General features: G+C 37.7%; 1 long non-coding RNA gene across 2 annotated transcripts; it reads right to left on the reverse strand.

Moving 5' to 3' along the window:
- Positions 1–15,512: 15,512 nt before the first annotated feature.
- Positions 15,513–18,308, reverse strand: LOC116618675. 2 transcript variants are annotated; one of them, XR_007306951.1, is made up of 4 exons: positions 18,162–18,308; positions 17,707–17,821; positions 16,208–16,237; positions 15,513–16,143 (listed from the first exon to the last, which is right to left on the reverse strand). It is a non-coding gene; the product is annotated as an uncharacterized LOC116618675 (long non-coding RNA). The 2 variants fall into 2 exon arrangements; XR_007306952.1 differs by having other exon boundaries at positions 17,703–17,821.
- Positions 18,309–18,366: the final 58 nt, after the last annotated feature.

The following is an 18,366-nucleotide window of genomic DNA, read 5'->3' on the forward strand; positions in this document are numbered from 1 at the left end:
TTATCAGGCTTATCAAAATCTAAAGCCACTGGCATTGACAAAGTGTCAGGAAAGATGTTAAAAGCTGCAGCGCCAGCAATTGTTCAGTCTCTTTCTTATATCTTCAACAGTTCTATCAAAACTTGCCATATTCCCAATGATTGGAAGATAGCTAGGGTAATACCTCTTTTCAAGAAAGGTGAACGAAGATTACCGGAAAACTATCGTCCTATTTTAATTCTACCAGTCATTAGTAAAATTATGGAGCGAATACTTTATAACCAATTATACGGAGCGAATACTTTATTACCATTTATACGAATATCTGCCAAAAAATAGTTTAATTTCTAACCACCAATTTGGCTTTCGGAAGCATCACTCAACCATGTCAGCTCTGTTGGATTGCACAAATTCATGGTTAATTAACATGGACCGCAAAATGTTGAATCTGGTCGTTTTGCTAGATCTAAAAAAAGGCTTTCCATACAGTGGATCATGAGATCTTACTTCGCAAGATGCAAATCCTTAGAATTTCTCATGATGCTCTGTCTCTTATTAAGTCCTACCTATCTGGCCGAAAACAAGTTTGCCAGGTTAATGAGTCGCTATCCTCTGAAAGCCATATCACGTGTGGTGTTCCCCAGCGATCAATTTATGTATAAAAGTAGATAGCCAACGCCCCTTGTGAAAACCAGCTATTGTTGTCAGGGTTATAGCGCTGTAAAATAAAAGCTACTAGAGTTGATGCAGCAAATGCTTAATGCAATGTGCATTAAAGCTCCAACTAAACGCACGCAACACACTAGACAATATTTAGCAGCAAGACTAGCTTATCCACAACAACGGGGAAATCAACAAGCTCAACAGCTGCAGCATGTAGAAGAGCCACCAAGAGAAGCTGCACCCCCTGCTGTTGGTGGAGTTCCTCCTGCTATTATGGATGTTTATGGATACGCAAAGGCAACTGCAGGAGCTTAAGAGGCAAGGCCAGGAACGTCAGCAAAATATGTCAGAGGAAGAACCGGAAGACATAAAAAGGCAGCGGCAAACGCGAAAAAGGCAAGAGCCACCACATCAACAAGATCTCGAGGTCCAAGAGGCCCAGGTAGAGTCCCACGAGGAAAGCACCACTTGCTGGGATGGACCCGCAAATAGGCAATTTAATCCTGGGGTTGCAGCAAAACGTGGATGACCTTACTAGACAAAACCGACAACAAGACGTTAACATCGACGAACAGGACAACAACGAGAACGCCCTGTTGGAGCAGAAAATGGTGAGGGAGATGACGAACCTACTGAAAGACCAAGAAGAAAAAAGAGGAAGAAGGCGAAGACAAATTAGACATGTCTCATGCACTTATTTCAGATTTCGATTTATAATACATTTTAAACATTATTTAGAACCTTTTCCATATATCTAGCAATTTCCAAATTTATCTTTAATTATAATAAAAGAAACAAAAAAGTCAAAAAAAAATATAACATTGATTGTGAAATTACTATATCCATCGAATATTATGGCAAATTCATGAAGGAAAGAAATATGTTTTCAATGTTTAAAATTTGAATATCATGTATATATAGAGTTGATTATAGTATTTTTACAATTTTTAAAAATAAAATTCAGTTTTTACAATTACAATAATACGATTATCAATAGAGATACGACTGGATAGAACTATAAAACAAATGTACATCTTATCTTAAATACATGGTTTAACGTATCATGTGTGTCTGTCATGTTAAAGTCGGACAAAGCCACCATGAGAATCACCCGTGTTCTGCCAATTAATCGAATTTTACAGACTATTAGTCAGGTTGGGGACTGTAACAACAAGGGCTTTTTATGGTTTACAGATATCATAGGACAACATTGACGAAGCATTGCGGACACTACATAGCTTTTATTCTGCCAATATGCCTTACAAGTCTTATAGATCAATTGTCACAGGCTTTCGTTAAGCATTTCTGTAGGGAAAGCGGTACGCGTGTATCTTTTAACGATTTTGGAAATCTCAATACTAGCGAAAACAGAGTATAAAAGTATTCACGACTTATTTAGGGAGCGAAGCAACCCGTCTCTATTTGTATTTTCTGCTCCGATGGTATAAGAAGCAATTTGGGAGGTCTGCGGGTGGGTAAAGCACCATAATAAACCGGAGGTCATCCGATGAACATATCATTTTCACCGCTGAACGCATTCCTCAAGCTATGATTATAACAGTATCCAAGAAAGGTGCATCAAGAATTAACGAAGCACTGGTTTCCCACCTTCTTCAAAGTAATGACTTGCTAGGTCATATCTGCATGGATGGAGGTCTTACAAAAAGTCGCATATGTACACACAAAGAGTGGCAACAAACTTCTTTTGAAGCTAACAAATAAGAGAATAGTTTATGTACATCCTGTTTCTTTGCTTCAAGATACACAGCAAGACGATACTGTGTGTACGAGAATAATCACCTCTTTTCCTTTTATTCCTGCGTACGCACTAACAATTTGTAAAGCTCAAGGACAAACTCTAGACACTTGTATCGTTTGGATGGACAGCCCATTATCTCGGGTTTGCAGGCTTTCGAGTTTATTCTTTCTAACTCCCTTAAAATACAAGCAGCTCTCGCCAGTAGCGTATGAAATTGAGTGAAATATGCAAATATTTATAATGCAATCTTGTCCATGTCACAGCAGGTGTATATTGCTTTCTTGTACCACCCAATTAAAGTGTCCTTAGCGATGACATCAACTGCGACACGATTCATTTTTCTTTTTCAGTTGCTGTCGTTTGATGGTTTCACTAAAATTAAAATTCTTTAACAACATGTTTGAATACTTATGAATCCGATTATAACTAATAGTTATAAGTAAAATACATAAATTGCAAACAGGATGGTAAGCATTTTTAAACAAGTTATTTCAGAATGGCTGCACCTAATACACCATCTAAAGTGTCACTCTTCCGTCACTTTCCACACTATTTCCTACGACCATACGATGGCCAAAAAAGAATCAGCGAAAACAATGAAATGTTTGACAAGCTCAATACAGAAAACTATAAATGGTTCCTGCACCCGTATATAGCGATATTCGAATCTGCTCAAGCTATAAAGGAAAATGTGGCCAAAGCAAGAGATGGTGGGCTATTAACAGAATATATTAGAACAGATAATAATTGAGAAGTTGGATCCCATGACTGAAAGCCTGGCATCTTTGAACAAGGCAGACAAAATGACATCAGCTTCACAGACAAATGTATTCAATGTTCTTAATTTTGCTTTAAGAGACGACGAAGCGCTAGATACTGCCCTCGCAGACGTCATGCAAACGATATCAGCGTTAAATGTTGCATCCTGCCATACAAAGGGCACAGAAGGCACTATTTTCGCAGCCCAAAGCCTACGCCGAGAAGCTACAAAATGACCACCAAGCTGCTATTGCATTTAAGCGTGCAAAGTCAATGGTTGGTCGTTCCTGCCCAACGCAAACATCAACTCTAGCCATTTGAACTCCCGTGGACTACATGTGAACCCACAAGGTACTCAGGTACTTCAGAGTAACTTTAATCAAATTTTAAATAATTAGCATGATGGTTCTGTGAGTGGTCATTTTTGTTCCGTTCGAGGCATAAATTCCACTGATTCCATAGTTCCGAATTTACGAGGGTTTAAAATGGCTCTGCTAAATATTGTTAGTTTGCCTAACCATATTGACAAGATAAGAATAATAAATATGCTTGCCAATGTTGATGTGTTCGGGTTTAATGAAACTAGGCTAGATGAAACGGTTACAAACGGTGAAATGAATATTCCAGGATTTGATATCATGAGGAAAGACCGGAAGCGTAAACAGTGAATGAGATTAAAATAAGTGGCGCTAGTGTATATGCGCCTGATGAAATAGCTGAGAATTTTAATCAGTATTTTTCCAACATTGGTCAAAATCTTGCGGCATCCATTGATAGTAACGGTGTTGACTTTGAGCATTTTGTTAAAGGTGCGAGTTCACAATTTCGCAACTTTAAAACTGTTAGTGACAATGATGTTCTTAAGCTCTTATCAGGCTTATCAAAATCTAAAGCCACTGGCATTGACAAAGTGTCAGGAAAGATGTTAAAAGCTGCAGCGCCAGCAATTGTTCAGTCTCTTTCTTATATCTTCAACAGTTCTATCAAAACTTGCCATATTCCCAATGATTGGAAGATAGCTAGGGTAATACCTCTTTTCGAGAAAGGTGAACGAAGATTACCGGAAAACTATCGTCCTATTTTAATTCTACCAGTCATTAGTAAAATTATGGAGCGAATACTTTATAACCAATTATACGGAGCGAATACTTTATAACCATTTATACGAATATCTGCTAAAAAATAGTTTAATTTCTAACCACCAATTTGGCTTTCGGAAGCATCACTCAACCATGTCAGCTCTGTTGGATTGCACAAATTCATGGTTAATTAACATGGACCGCAAAATGTTGAATCTGGTCGTTTTGCTAGATCTAAAAAAAGGCTTTCCATACAGTGGATCATGAGATCTTACTTCGCAAGATGCAAATCCTTAGAATTTCTCATGATGCTCTGTCTCTTATTAAGTCCTACCTATCTGGCCGAAAACAAGTTTGCCAGGTTAATGAGTCGCTATCCTCAACAAGCTCAACAGCTGCAGCATGTAGAAGAGCCACCAAGAGAAGCTGCACCCCCTGCTGTTGGTGGAGTTCCTCCTGCTATTATGGATGTTTATGGATACGCAAAGGCAACTGCAGGAGCTTAAGAGGCAAGGCCAGGAACGTCAGCAAAATATGTCAGAGGAAGAACCGGAAGACATAAAAAGGCAGCGGCAAACGCGAAAAAGGCAAGAGCCAGCACATCAACAAGATCTCGAGGTCCAAGAGGCCCAGGTAGAGTCCCACGAGGAAAGCACCACTTGCTGGGATGGACCCGCAAATAGGCAATTTAATCCTGGGGTTGCAGCAAAACGTGGATGACCTTACTAGACAAAACCGACAACAAGACGTTAACATCGACGAACAGGACAACAACGAGAACGCCCTGTTGGAGCAGAAAATGGTGAGGGAGATGACGAACCTACTGAAAGACCAAGAAGAAAAAAGAGGAAGAAGGCGAAGACAAATTAGACATGTCTCATGCACTTATTTTAGATTTCGATTTATAATACATTTTAAACATTATTTAGAACCTTTTCCATATATCTAGCAATTTCCAAATTTATCTTTAATTATAATAAAAGAAACAAAAAAGTCAAAAAAAATATAACATTGATTGTGAAATTACTATATCCATCGAATATTATGGCAAATTCATGAAGGAAAGAAATATGTTTTCAATGTTTAAAATTTGAATATCATGTATATATAGAGTTGATTATAGTATTTTTACAATTTTTAAAAATAAAATTCAGTTTTTACAATTACAATAATACGATTATCAATAGAGATACGACTGGATAGAACTATAAAACAAATGTACATCTTATCTTAAATACATGGTTTAACGTATCATGTGTGTCTGTCATGTTAAAGTCGGACAAAGCCACCATGAGAATCACCTGTCAGCAAAATATGTCAGCGGAAGAACCGGAAGACAAAAAAATGCAGCGGCAAACGCGAAAAAGGCAAGAGCCACCACATCAACAAGATGTCGAGGTCCAAGAGGCCCAGGTAGAGTCCCACGAGGAAAGCACCACTTGCTGGGATGGACCCGCAAATAGGCAATTTAATCCTGGGGTTGCAGCAAAACGTGGATGACCTTACTAGACAAAACCGACAACAAGACGTTAACATCGACGAACAGGACAACAACGAGAACGCCCTGTTGGAGCAGAAAATGGTGAGGGAGATGACGAACCTACTGAAAGACCAAGAAGAAAAAAGAGGAAGAAGGCGAAGGCAAATTAGACAGGCCCCATGCACTTATTTCAGTTTTTGATTTTTAATTCATTTTAAACATTATTTAGAACCTTTTCCATATATCTAGCAATTTCCAAATTTATCTTTAATTATAATAAAAGAAACAAAAAAGTAAAAAAAAAATATAACATTGATTGTGAAATTACTATATCCATCGAATAACATGGCACAATTCATGAAAGAAAGAAATATGTTTTCAATGTTTAAAATTTGAATATCATGTATATAGAGAGTTGATTATAGTATTTTTACAATTTTTAAAAATAAAATTCAGTTTTTACAATTACAATAATACGATTATCAATAGAGATACGACTGGATAGAACTATAAAACAAATGTACATCTTATCTTAAATACATGGTTTAACGTATCATGTGTCTGTAATGTTAAAGTAGGACAAAGCCACCATGAGAATCATCCGTGTTCTGCCAATTAATCGAATTTTACAGACTATTAGTCAGGTGGGGGACTGTAACAACAATGGCTTTTTATAGTTTACAGATATCATAGGACAACATTGACGAAGCATTGCGGGCACTACATAGCTTTTATTCTGCCAATATGCCTTACAAGTCTGATAGATCAATTGTGACAGGCTTTCGTTAAGCATTTCTGTAGGGAAAGCGGTACGCATGTATCTTTTAACGATTTTGGAAATCTCAATACTAGCGAAAACAGAGTATAAAAGTATTCACGACATATTTAGGGAGCGAAGCAACCCGTCTCTATTTGTATTTTCTGTTCCGATGGTATAAGAAGCAATTTGGGAGGTCTGCGAGTGGGTAAAGCACCATAATAAACCCGAGGTCATCCGATGAAGATATCATTTTCACCGCTGAACGCATTCCTCAAGCTATGATTATAACAGCTCTCGCCAGTAGTGTATGAAATTGAGTGAAATATGCAAATATTCATAATGCAATCTTGTCCATGTCACAGCAGGTGTATACTGCTTTCTTGTATCACCCAATTAAAGTGTCCTTAGCGATGAAATCAACTGCGACACAATTCATTTTTCTTTTTCAGTTGCTGTCGTTTAATGGTTTCACTAAAATTAAAATTATTTAACAACATGTTTGAATACTTATGCATCCGATTATAACTAATAGTTATAAGTAAAATACATAACTTGTTTAAAAAAATGCTTATCATCCTGTTTGCATTTTTTTTCAGAATGGCTGCACCAAATACACCATCTAAAGTGTCACTCTTCCGTCACTTCCCACACTATTTCCTACGACCATACGATGGCCAAAAAAGAATCAGCGGAAACAATGAAATGTTTGACAAGCTCAATACAGAAAACTATAAATGGTTCCTGCGCCCGTATATAGCGATATTCGAATCTGCTCAAGCTATAAAGGAAAATGTGGCCAAAGCAAGAGATGGTGGGCTATTAACAGAATATATTAGAACAGATAATAATTGAGAAGTTGGATCCCATGACTGAAAGCCTGGCATCTTTGAACAAGGCAGACAAAATGACATCAGCTTCACAGACAAATGTATTCAATGTTCTTAATTTTGCTTTAAGAGACGACGAAGCGCTAGATACTGCCCTCGCAGACGTCATGCAAACGACATCAGCGTTATATGTTGCATCCTGCCATACAAGGGCACAGAGGGCAGTATTTTCGTAGCGCAAAGCCTACGCCGAGAAGCTACAAAATGACCACCAGGCTGCTATTGCATTTAAGCGTGCAAAGTCAATAGAGTTGATGCAGCGAATGCTTAACGCAATGTGCATTCAAGCTCCAACTAAATGCACGCCCCACACTAGACAATATTTAGCAGCAAGACTAGCTTATCCACAACAACGGAGAAATCAACAAGCTCAACAGCTGCAGCATGTAGAAGAGCCACCAAGAGAAGCTGCACCCCCTGCTGTTGGTGGAGTTCCTCCTGCTATTATGGATATGTTTATGGATACGCAAAGGCAACTGCAGTTGCTTCAGAGGCAAGGCCAGGAACGTCAGCAAAATATGTCAGCGGAAGAACCGGAAGACAAAAAAAGGCAGCGGCAAACGCGAAAAAGGCAAGAGCCACCACATCAACAAGATGTCGAGGTCCAAGAGGCCCAGGTAGAGTCCCACGAGGAAAGCACCACTTGCTGGGATGGACCCGCAAATAGGCAATTTAATCCTGGGGTTGCAGCAAAACGTGGATGACCTTACTAGACAAAACCGACAACAAGACGTTAACATCGACGAACAGGACAACAACGAGAACGCCCTGTTGGAGCAGAAAATGGTGAGGGAGATGACGAACCTACTGAAAGACCAAGAAGAAAAAAGAGGAAGAAGGCGAAGGCAAATTGGACAGGCCCCATGCACTTATTTCAGTTTTTGATTTATAATTCATTTTAAACATTATTTAGAACCTTTTCCATATATCTAGCAATTTCCAAATTTATCTTTAATTATAATAAAAGAAACAAAAAAGTCAAAAAAATATAACATTGATTGTGAAATTACTATATCCATCGAACAACATGGCACAATTCATGAAAGAAAGAAATATGTTTTCAATGTTTAAAATTTGAATATCATGTATATATAGAGTTAATTATAGTATTTTTTACAATTTTTAAAAATAAAATTCAGTTTTTACAATTACAATAATACGATTATCAATAGAGATATGACTGGATAGAACTATTAAACAAATGAACATCTTATCTTAAATACATGGTTTAACGTATCATGTGTGTCAGTCATGTTAATGTAGGACAAAGCCACCATGAGAATCACCCGTGTTCTGCCAATTAATCGAATTTTACAGACTATTAGTCAGGTTGGGGACTGTAACAACAAGGGCTTTTTATGGTTTACAGATATCATAGGACAACATTGACGAAGCATTGCGGACACTACATAGCTTTTATTCTGCCAATATGCCTTACAAGTCTTATAGATCAATTGTGACAGGCTTTCGTTAAGCATTTCTGTAGGGAAAGCGGTACGCGTGTATCTTTTAACGATTTTGGAAATCTCAATACTAGCGAAAACAGAGTATAAAAGTATTCACGACTTATTTAGGGAGCGAAGCAACCCGTCTCTATTTGTATTTTCTGCTCCGATGGTATAAGAAGCAATTTGGGAGGTCTGCGGGTGGGTAAAGCACCATAATAAACCGGAGGTCATCCGATGAACATATAATTTTCACCGCTGAACGCATTCCTCAAGCTATGATTATAACAGTATCCAAGAAAGGTGCATCAAGAATTAACGAAGCACTGGTTTCCCACCTTCTTCAAAGTAATGACTTGCTAGGTCATATCTGCATGGATGGAGGTCTTACAAAAAGTCGCATATGTACACACAAAGAGTGGCAACAAACTTCTTTTGAAGCTAACAAATAAGAGAATAGTTTATGTACATCCTGTTTCTTTGCTTCAAGATACACAGCAAGACGATACTGTGTGTACGAGAATAATCACCTCTTTTCCTTTTATTCCTGCGTACGCACTAACAATTTGTAAAGCTCAAGGACAAACTCTAGACACTTGTATCGTTTGGATGGACAGCCCATTATCTCGGGTTTGCAGGCTTTCGAGTTTATTCTTTCTAACTCCCTTAAAATACAAGCAGCTCTCGCCAGTAGCGTATGAAATTGAGTGAAATATGCAAATATTCATAATGCAATCTTGTCCATGTCACAGCAGGTGTATATTGCTTTCTTGTATCACCCAATTAAAGTGTCCTTAGCGATGAAATCAACTGCGACACGATTCATTTTTCTTTTTCAGTTGCTGTCGTTTGATGGTTTCACTAAAATTAAAATTCTTTAACAACATGTTTGAATACTTATGCATCCGATTATAACTAATAGTTATAAGTAAAATACATAACTTGTTTAAAAAAATGCTTATCATCCTGTTTGCATTTTTTTTTTTCAGAATGGCTGCACCAAATACACCATCTAAAGTGTCACTCTTCCGTCACTTTCCACACTATTTCCTACGACCATACGATGGCCAAAAAAGAATCAGCGGAAACAATGAAATGTTTGACAAGCTCAATACAGAAAACTATAAATGGTTCCTGCGCCCGTATATAGCGATATTCGAATCTGCTCAAGCTATAAAGGAAAATGTGGCCAAAGCAAGAGATGGTGGGCTATTAACAGAATTTATTAGAACAGATAATAATTGAGAAGTTGGATCCCATGACTGAAAGCCTGGCATCTTTGAACAAGGCAGACAAAATGACATCAGCATCACAGACAGATGTATTCAATGTTCTTAATTTTGCTTTAAGAGACGACGAAGCGCTAGATACTGCCCTCGCAGACGTCATGCAAACGACATCAGCGTTATATGTTGCATCCTGCCATACAAGGGCACAGAGGGCAGTATTTTCGCAGCCCAAAGCCTACGCCGAGAAGCTACAAAATGACCACCAGGCTGCTATTGCATTTAAGCGTGCAAAGTCAATGGTTGGTCGTTCCTGCCCAACGCAAACATCAACTCTAGTCATTTGAACTCCCGTGGACTACATGTGAACCCACAAGGTACTCAGGTACTTCAGAGTAACTTTAATCAAATTTTAAATAATTAGCATGATGGTTCTGTGAGTGGTCATTTTTGTTCCGTTCGAGGCATAAATTCCACTGATTCCATAGTTCCGAATTTACGAGGGTTTAAAATGGCTCTGCTAAATATTGTTAGTTTGCCTAACCATATTGACGAGATAAGAATAATGAATATGCTTGCCAATGTTGATGTGTTCGGGTTTAATGAAACTAGGCTAGATGAAACGGTTACAAACGGTGAAATGAATATTCCAGGATTTGATATCATGAGGAAAGACCGGAAGCGTAAACAGTGAATGAGATTAAAATAAGTGGCGCTAGTGTATATGCGCCTGATGAAATAGCTGAGAATTTTAATCAGTATTTTTCCAACATTGGTCAAAATCTTGCGGCATCCATTGATAGTAACGGTGTTGACTTTGAGCATTTTGTTAAGGGTGCAAGTTCACAATTTCGCAACTTTAAAACTGTTAGTGACAATGATGTTCTTAAGCTCTTATCAGGCTTATCAAAATCTAAAGCCACTGGCATTGACAAAGTGTCAGGAAAGATGTTAAAAGCTGCAGCGCCAGCAATTGCTCAGTCTCTTTCTTATATCTTCAACAGTTCTATCAAAACTTGCCATATTCCCAATGATTGGAAGATAGCTAGGGTAATACCTCTTTTCAAGAAAGGTGAACGAAGATTAACGGAAAACTATTGTCCTATTTTAATTCTACCAGTCATTAGTAAAATTATGGAGCGAATACTTTATAACCAATTATACGGAGCGAATACTTTATAACCAATTATACGAATATCTGCTAAAAAATAGTTTAATTTCTAACCACCAATTTGGCTTTCGGAGGCATCACTCAACCATGTCAGCTCTGTTGGATTGCACAAATTCATGGTTAATTAACATGGACCGCAAAATGTTTAATCTGGTCGTTTTGCTAGATCTAAAAAAAGGCTTTCGATACAGTGGATCATGAGATCTTACTTCGCAAGATGCAAATCCTTAGAATTTCTCATGATGCTCTGTCTCTTATTAAGTCCTACCTATCTGGCCGAAAACAAGTTTGCCAGGTTAATGAGTCGCTATCCTCTGAAAGCCATATCACGTGTGGTGTTCCCCAGCGATCAATTCATGTATAAAAGTAGATAGCCAACTCCCCTTGTGAAAACCAGCTATTGTTGTCAGGGTTATAGCGCTGTAAAATAAAAGCTACTAGAGTTGATGCAGCAAATGCTTAATGCAATGTGCATTAAAGTTCCAACTAAACGCACGCCCCACACTAGACAATATTTAGCAGCAAGACTAGCTTATCCACAACAACGGGGAAATCAACAAGCTCAACAGCTGCAGCATGTAGAAGAGCCACTAAGAGAAGCTGCACCCCCTGCTGTTGGTGGAGTTCCTCCTGCTATTATGGATATGTTTATGGATACGCAAAGGCAACTGCAGGAGCTTCAGAGGCAAGGCCAGGAACGTCAGCAAAATATGTCAGCGGAAGAACCGGAAGACAAAAAAAGGCAGCGGCAAACGCGAAAAAGGCAAGAGCCACCACATCAACAAGATGTCGAGGTCCAAGAGGCCCAGGTAGAGTCCCACGAGGAAAGCACCACTTGCTGGGATGGACCCGCAAATAGGCAATTTAATCCTGGGGTTGCAGCAAAACGTGGATGACCTTACTAGACAAAACCGACAACAAGACATTAACATCGACGAACAGGACAACAACGAGAACGCCCTGTTGGAGCAGAAAATGGTGAGGGAGATGACGAACCTACTGAAAGACCAAGAAGAAAAAAGAGGAAGAAGGCGAAGGCAAATTAGACAGGCCCCGTGCACTTATTTCAGTTTTTGATTTATAATTCATTTTAAACATTATTTAGAACCTTTTCCATATATCTAGCAATTTCCAAATTTCCAGATTGTGAAATTACTATATCCATCGAATAACATGGCACAATTCATGAAAGAAAGAAATATGTTTTCAAAGTTTAAAATTTGAATATCATGTATATATAGAGTTAATTATAGTATTTTTACAATTTTTAAAAATAAAATTCAGTTTTTACAATTACAATAATATGATTATCAATAGAGATATGACTGGATAGAACTATTAAACAAATGAACATCTTATCTTAAATACATGGTTTAACGTATCATGTGTGTCTGGCTTTTTGAGAAACAGGTCCCAGTACGTGGTAGTCAATGGATCCCACTCTAGCAAAGTGCATGTAACATCAGGCGTTCCACAGGGCTCCGTTCTGGGACCAACTCTGTTCCTACTGTATATAAATGACATCTGTGAAGCATCGAAGTCCCAGGTCAGACTCTTCGCAGATGATACGATCATTTATCGCCCAATCTCTACAACGGATGACCATACAGCACTCCAAGAAGATCTGGACGGTGTTTATAAATGGTCATCGGCATGGCAAATGGAATTTAGTGTGACAAAATGTTACTTACTATCAGTAACGAAGAAGAGAAAACCATCAACATACGTGTATACTGCAGACGCGAAGCCCTTTACTCAAGTGGCAGAACAAGACTATCTTGGAGTAAGATGCAATAAACAACTACGCTGGGGCCCCCACTGTTCCAAAATAGCGACGAAGGCTAACAAAACCCTCGGCGCGATTAGAAGAACTTTGAAACCCTGCGAGCCTGCAGTAAAAGAACGTGCTTATTTATCGCTCGTACGACCATCACTGGAATATGCCTCAGCGGCATGGAGCCCTTATACAGACACAGACGTAAATAGATTAGAACAAGTACAAAAGAACGCAGCCAGATTTGTAACAAACAACTATAGTTTCCAAGCTAGCTCCACAGAGCTTGTGAACCAACTAAAATGGGATACGCTTGAAACTAGAAGACTATTCCACCAGTCAGTTCTAATGTTTAAATTCTATAACAACCTTGTGGCCTGCCCTCTCCCTACTTCTGTTTCTCAACCGTCATATAGAGTCACTAGGAGGCATAACCATAGTTTTTTGCAACTACAGTCTAATATTCTATCCTATAATTATTCCTTTTTTCCAAGAGCTATAAGAATCTGGAACTTACTTCCAAGTAACGTTGTCAATCAAGTAACCCTAGAGGCATTTAAAACAGCCGCTCTGCCGGCCATCAGGCAGCTAAAGGTGCCTTCGCACCTACGCCGGCTTTAAAGCTGACCAACCCTCCCATTACTAGCGTAAGCTATATATACATGTGTATAGGGAGTATTTATTTAAGTATTTAAGTCTGTCATGTTAAAGTAGGACAAAGCCACCATGAGAATCACCCGTGTTCTGCCAATTAATCGAATTTTACAGACTATTAGTCAGGTGGGGGACTGTAACAACAAGGGCTTTTTATGGTTTACAAATATCATAGGACAACATTGACGAAGCATTGCGGACACTACATAGCTTTTATTCTGCCAATATGCCTTACAAGTCTGATAGATCAATTGTGACAGGCTTTCGTTAAGCATTTCTGTAGGGAAAGCGGTACACGTGTATCTTTTAACGATTTTGGAAATCTCAATACTAGCGAAAACAGAGTATAAAAGTATTCACGACTTATTTAGGGAGCGAAGCAACCCGTCTCTATTTGTATTTTCTGCTCTGATGGTATAAGAAGCAATTTGGGAGGTCTGCGGGTGGGTAAAGCACCATAATAAACCCGAGGTCATCCGATGAAGATATCATTTTCACCGCTGAACGCATTCCTCAAGCTATGATTATAACAGTATCCAAGAAAGGTGCATCAAGAATTAACGAAGCACTGGTTTCCCACCTTCTTCAAAGTAATGACTTGCTAGGTCATATCTGCATGGATGGAGGTCTTACAAAAAGTCGCATATGTACACACAAAGAGTGGCAACAAACTTCTTTTGAAGCTGACAAATAAGAGAATAGTTTATGTACATCCTGTTTCTTTGCTTCAAGATACACAGCAAGACGATACTGTGTGTACGAGAATAATCACCTCTTTTCCTTTTATTCCTGCGTACGCACTACCAATTTGTAAAGCTCAAGGACAAACTCTAGACACTTGTATCGATTGGATGGACAGCCCATTATCTCGGGTTTGCAGGCTTTTGAGTTTATTCTTTCTAACTCCCTTAAAATACAAGCAGCTCTCGCCAGTAGTGTATGAAATGAAGTGAGTGAAATATGCAAATATTCATAATGCAATCTTGTCCATGTCACAGCAGGTGTATACTGCTTTCTTGTATCACCCAATTATTAGTTTGTAAAGCAAACACTCTCTCAAGACACTGTCCATGCTTTTTTAAAGTCGATAAAACACGCAAAAAGCGGCTTGATTTATAAGAGTCAATTAGGGTTTTTAGTACTAATAAATGGTCGGTCGAGTGTCTGCTAAATGTTATATTTTGACTTGAAGTACATAAGAGACAATTGTGAAATCGGTGAATATTCGGTAAATAGAACTTGAGTTGATCAAAATGAAAACTGTATTGAGCAGCTGAATATAGCAATGTCTAGATTAACCACTATATGTTAAAAGGTTTTGATGACGCTAATGAACCTTTGCTCAATTTATTATTTTCAGAAAATGCGAAAACACAAGTTTTGTAATGGCATTCAGAAATCTTTTTGGGGTAATCTTGCAAAGTAATCAGATAATAAATAACGTTACAATCGACATAATGATTTAAGTGAAGCACATGGTTTAAATTAATAATTCACCTACCAGTTTTGACGTATGTTTCCTATTTGATTTCTGTGTCTTTCAATGTACATAGAGCTTTTCTGAAATAATATGACAACAACAGCTTTATGTAAGTTAAACATTTGACAATTTTGAGATTCAAACAGTTAAAAAAAAACAATGTACACAGTTGACTGGATTCTTGAGAAAAGATCATGCACAAAGGATAACTCAGCAGTGCAAAACTAAACTTATGATATTGCATTGAAATGTTTTTACAGAAGCGATTTCTTGTAGCTTGATGAATATCACTTTTACTTTACAATGTATAAAAAAGTCCATTAATTATTAATTATTATTAAATATTAATTATTACATAATGTTATGACTGAGATTTGTACAATGGTACTTACTTAATTGAAGTCTAAAGTGTCCTGGGTCACGCTGTTGTCTTGTATCAGGAATATCTGAAGAATCAAGAAATTTACAGGTAAAAACATGCTTAGACTTAGACTAGCAGTTATGTTTGTACCAGCGTTAGTTTGGTTGACATTTTGTTGGCACATAAGGTGGCTTTCGAAGCGATATATTCTAATAACTTATATGGTTATATGGATATGTGGTTACCTAGTGCACTAATTGTTAACTATTTTCATTAGCGTTGAATATGCCATAATTTCAATCTTGTTTTTTTTTTAAAAAAAATTGGTACTCAATAATTACTTGCTGAAACTGGGTTTCATGAGATCCCTGATAAGCTTGCTGTTTTAGAAAAACTAGAGCAAATTATAATAGCACAAAGAATTGGTTTTGAGAAAATGTACCAGTAATGTACCAGTTATGTCATATTTTTTTCCTGCTTAGTCGATTTAACTTGGCGCCCAATACTGCCAGAAAGCTAGCATCTGGAAAAATATAAAATATGTTCTTGCCTAGTTATTGTGAGGCAGCCATGCTGTTCTTGGCGGAAATGGGAACGGCATTCCAAACCACAACAAGGCAGCATGTTTTCGACGGGCAAATTACAGTGTTGGAATTTGTTATCCATCTACACAGAAAATATTTTTTTTAATGAGTGGCATTCATACATGTATATAAGAATATGTACTTACATTTGTAGTGCTTGTAGATCCTTTTTTTGGCTGTGAAAGAAAATAACTATATCAGTTGTAATACAGCGCATTGTGTCGTTTAAATTTCTTTAGTTATTCTTATTTTGAACGTGTCATATGAATGTATTTCATTTAATAAAATAGTTATTGGTATGTTTTAGCTTGGACTTGCTTAATCGAAACTTCATTGCTACTTGAATATTTCATTTGTTGCAAATGTGCATGTTCCATGAAATCTCGAAACGATAGCCACGCAACATAAGCAACAAAGTTGAGCTTAACACTGCTCAAACACCCTTCACAAAGAGTCAATTAGGGATTCCTTTTCCATGGTCCCAATTTGTGTACCAACTGATAAAACGGTCAATTTCAAAACTTCACCTGTCTTAATCATCCATAGCCTGGCCAAAGAAGTGACTTTGAAATTTATACCGTAAAACCCGTTCATGGCTAGTTAACCCCAGCCACCTACTGTAACGCATCTCCACAATACAAATCCCAGAGTACCTTCTATGGACATTCTAGACCATCCCCGAAGGGTATGATCACCCTGACTAACTAATTACTGACAAAGGAAATCAGGGAAGTGCAATACTAAAAGTCGCTTAGTGTGAAGAGACCTGATCACCAAGAAATGATTATAACACCCAACGCATTAGACAATGACGAAGATGAAGACGAAATTGTTACTGCCACAATTACAGAATTTAAGGGGATTGAAAAGTTTGAGAAATTCAACAGATGTTCCAGATGTCAAAAGAAAACCTGCCAACAAACAACAACCAGAGTTCACGCAGCCATGCATCTAGTTATAAGGTATTGGCACCTCTTCTCGTCCACTTTAACTTTGAAATGTATTTGTTGAGAGAATTTCAAGTCAAAGATGAATATTTTGTGTTGTTGAGCTTCTTCCATGTTATAGTAATTGTGTAGACTATTCTCGCAAATTTGTTTTTGACTGTGAAAAATCAAAGTAAATACCAACACTGAACCTATTCTCATGCACTCAGAACCTATTCTCGTTCGTTTGAAAAATTTGTTTCATTTTAGCTAAAATAACACAGACAATAATCTCTGATAAATGTAATTTTCAAAACTGCCATTCAATCCTAATTGAAGCTTCATTTGGCTCAGTACCAAGCAATTCAAATCTGACATTACACATGGGTGTCACGCTGCATGGGGAAACTTTGAAACACTCAAATTTGTTTGGAATTCGAGTGGTCAGGAATATGTAGGTACCGTGACAGCCGTGATAGAGGCCTACACGATGAAAGTTAGCATGAAACCGAGGCTGAATCAAAGGCCAAAAAGAACCCTGGGACATCAACAACTGAATGGTAGATGTTGGAAATTTTTAGGGAATTTTTTCGTTCTTGTGTAGTGCAATCAAACACAATTTTTTGTATGTTATTTTACAATGCATAAGATAAAAATTTTCTAAGCTAAGCAAAATAATTAACATTCGTGAAAAGCTTTAGAAAGCATGTTTTACCTACGTTGTTTCTTCGACTTGATGTGTCACTTTCTGCTTGTTCTTTATTGTTTACTAAATATTCGACATTATTTCCATGTGGTTGAGAATAGGTCCTGGACAAGATTAGGTGCTAATACCTAAAAACAACCCAAAAATATCACGTATTTTAGCTAATATACAAGAGACATTGATTGATGAAAAATGATGTTTGCAAAAGCTATTCTATTTGAAAAACAGCAAAGCGCATTGACAATTGTTAACACAAACCGAGCAAATATTGCATATTAAAGTGTTACGAAATAAGTTGTTTACAAATCAACCAATTTACACAGGTTTTACCCATACTTAATAGCACTTGAAATTCTAACCCTGAAGAAAACCTTCCCTAATGAGATGAGATTTGTCCGCAAGAGACACCTCTTTCATCATTTGTAAGTTTATGTCCATCCTGACTTAACTTTTCATGGGTTATAGTACCTTCATCTAAATAGTGACTTCTTAGGAGTTTTCTATCATCTGTGGCACAAGCTTGAAGCCAAAGCAAAGCCTGAGTTCCTTGGAGTCCTTTTAAAATATCCAAAGGGTTTTAAACTCGCTCACGGTGTACGTGTAAGTCCGAAAATATCGCTTGGGTTTTTCGAACTCTTGTTCAAAATGGCGGGAAAGTGAGTAAGAGTATGTG

Source organism: Nematostella vectensis, chromosome 2, assembly GCF_932526225.1.
Source record: "Nematostella vectensis chromosome 2, jaNemVect1.1, whole genome shotgun sequence".
Taxonomy (NCBI): Eukaryota; Metazoa; Cnidaria; class Anthozoa; order Actiniaria; family Edwardsiidae; genus Nematostella; species Nematostella vectensis.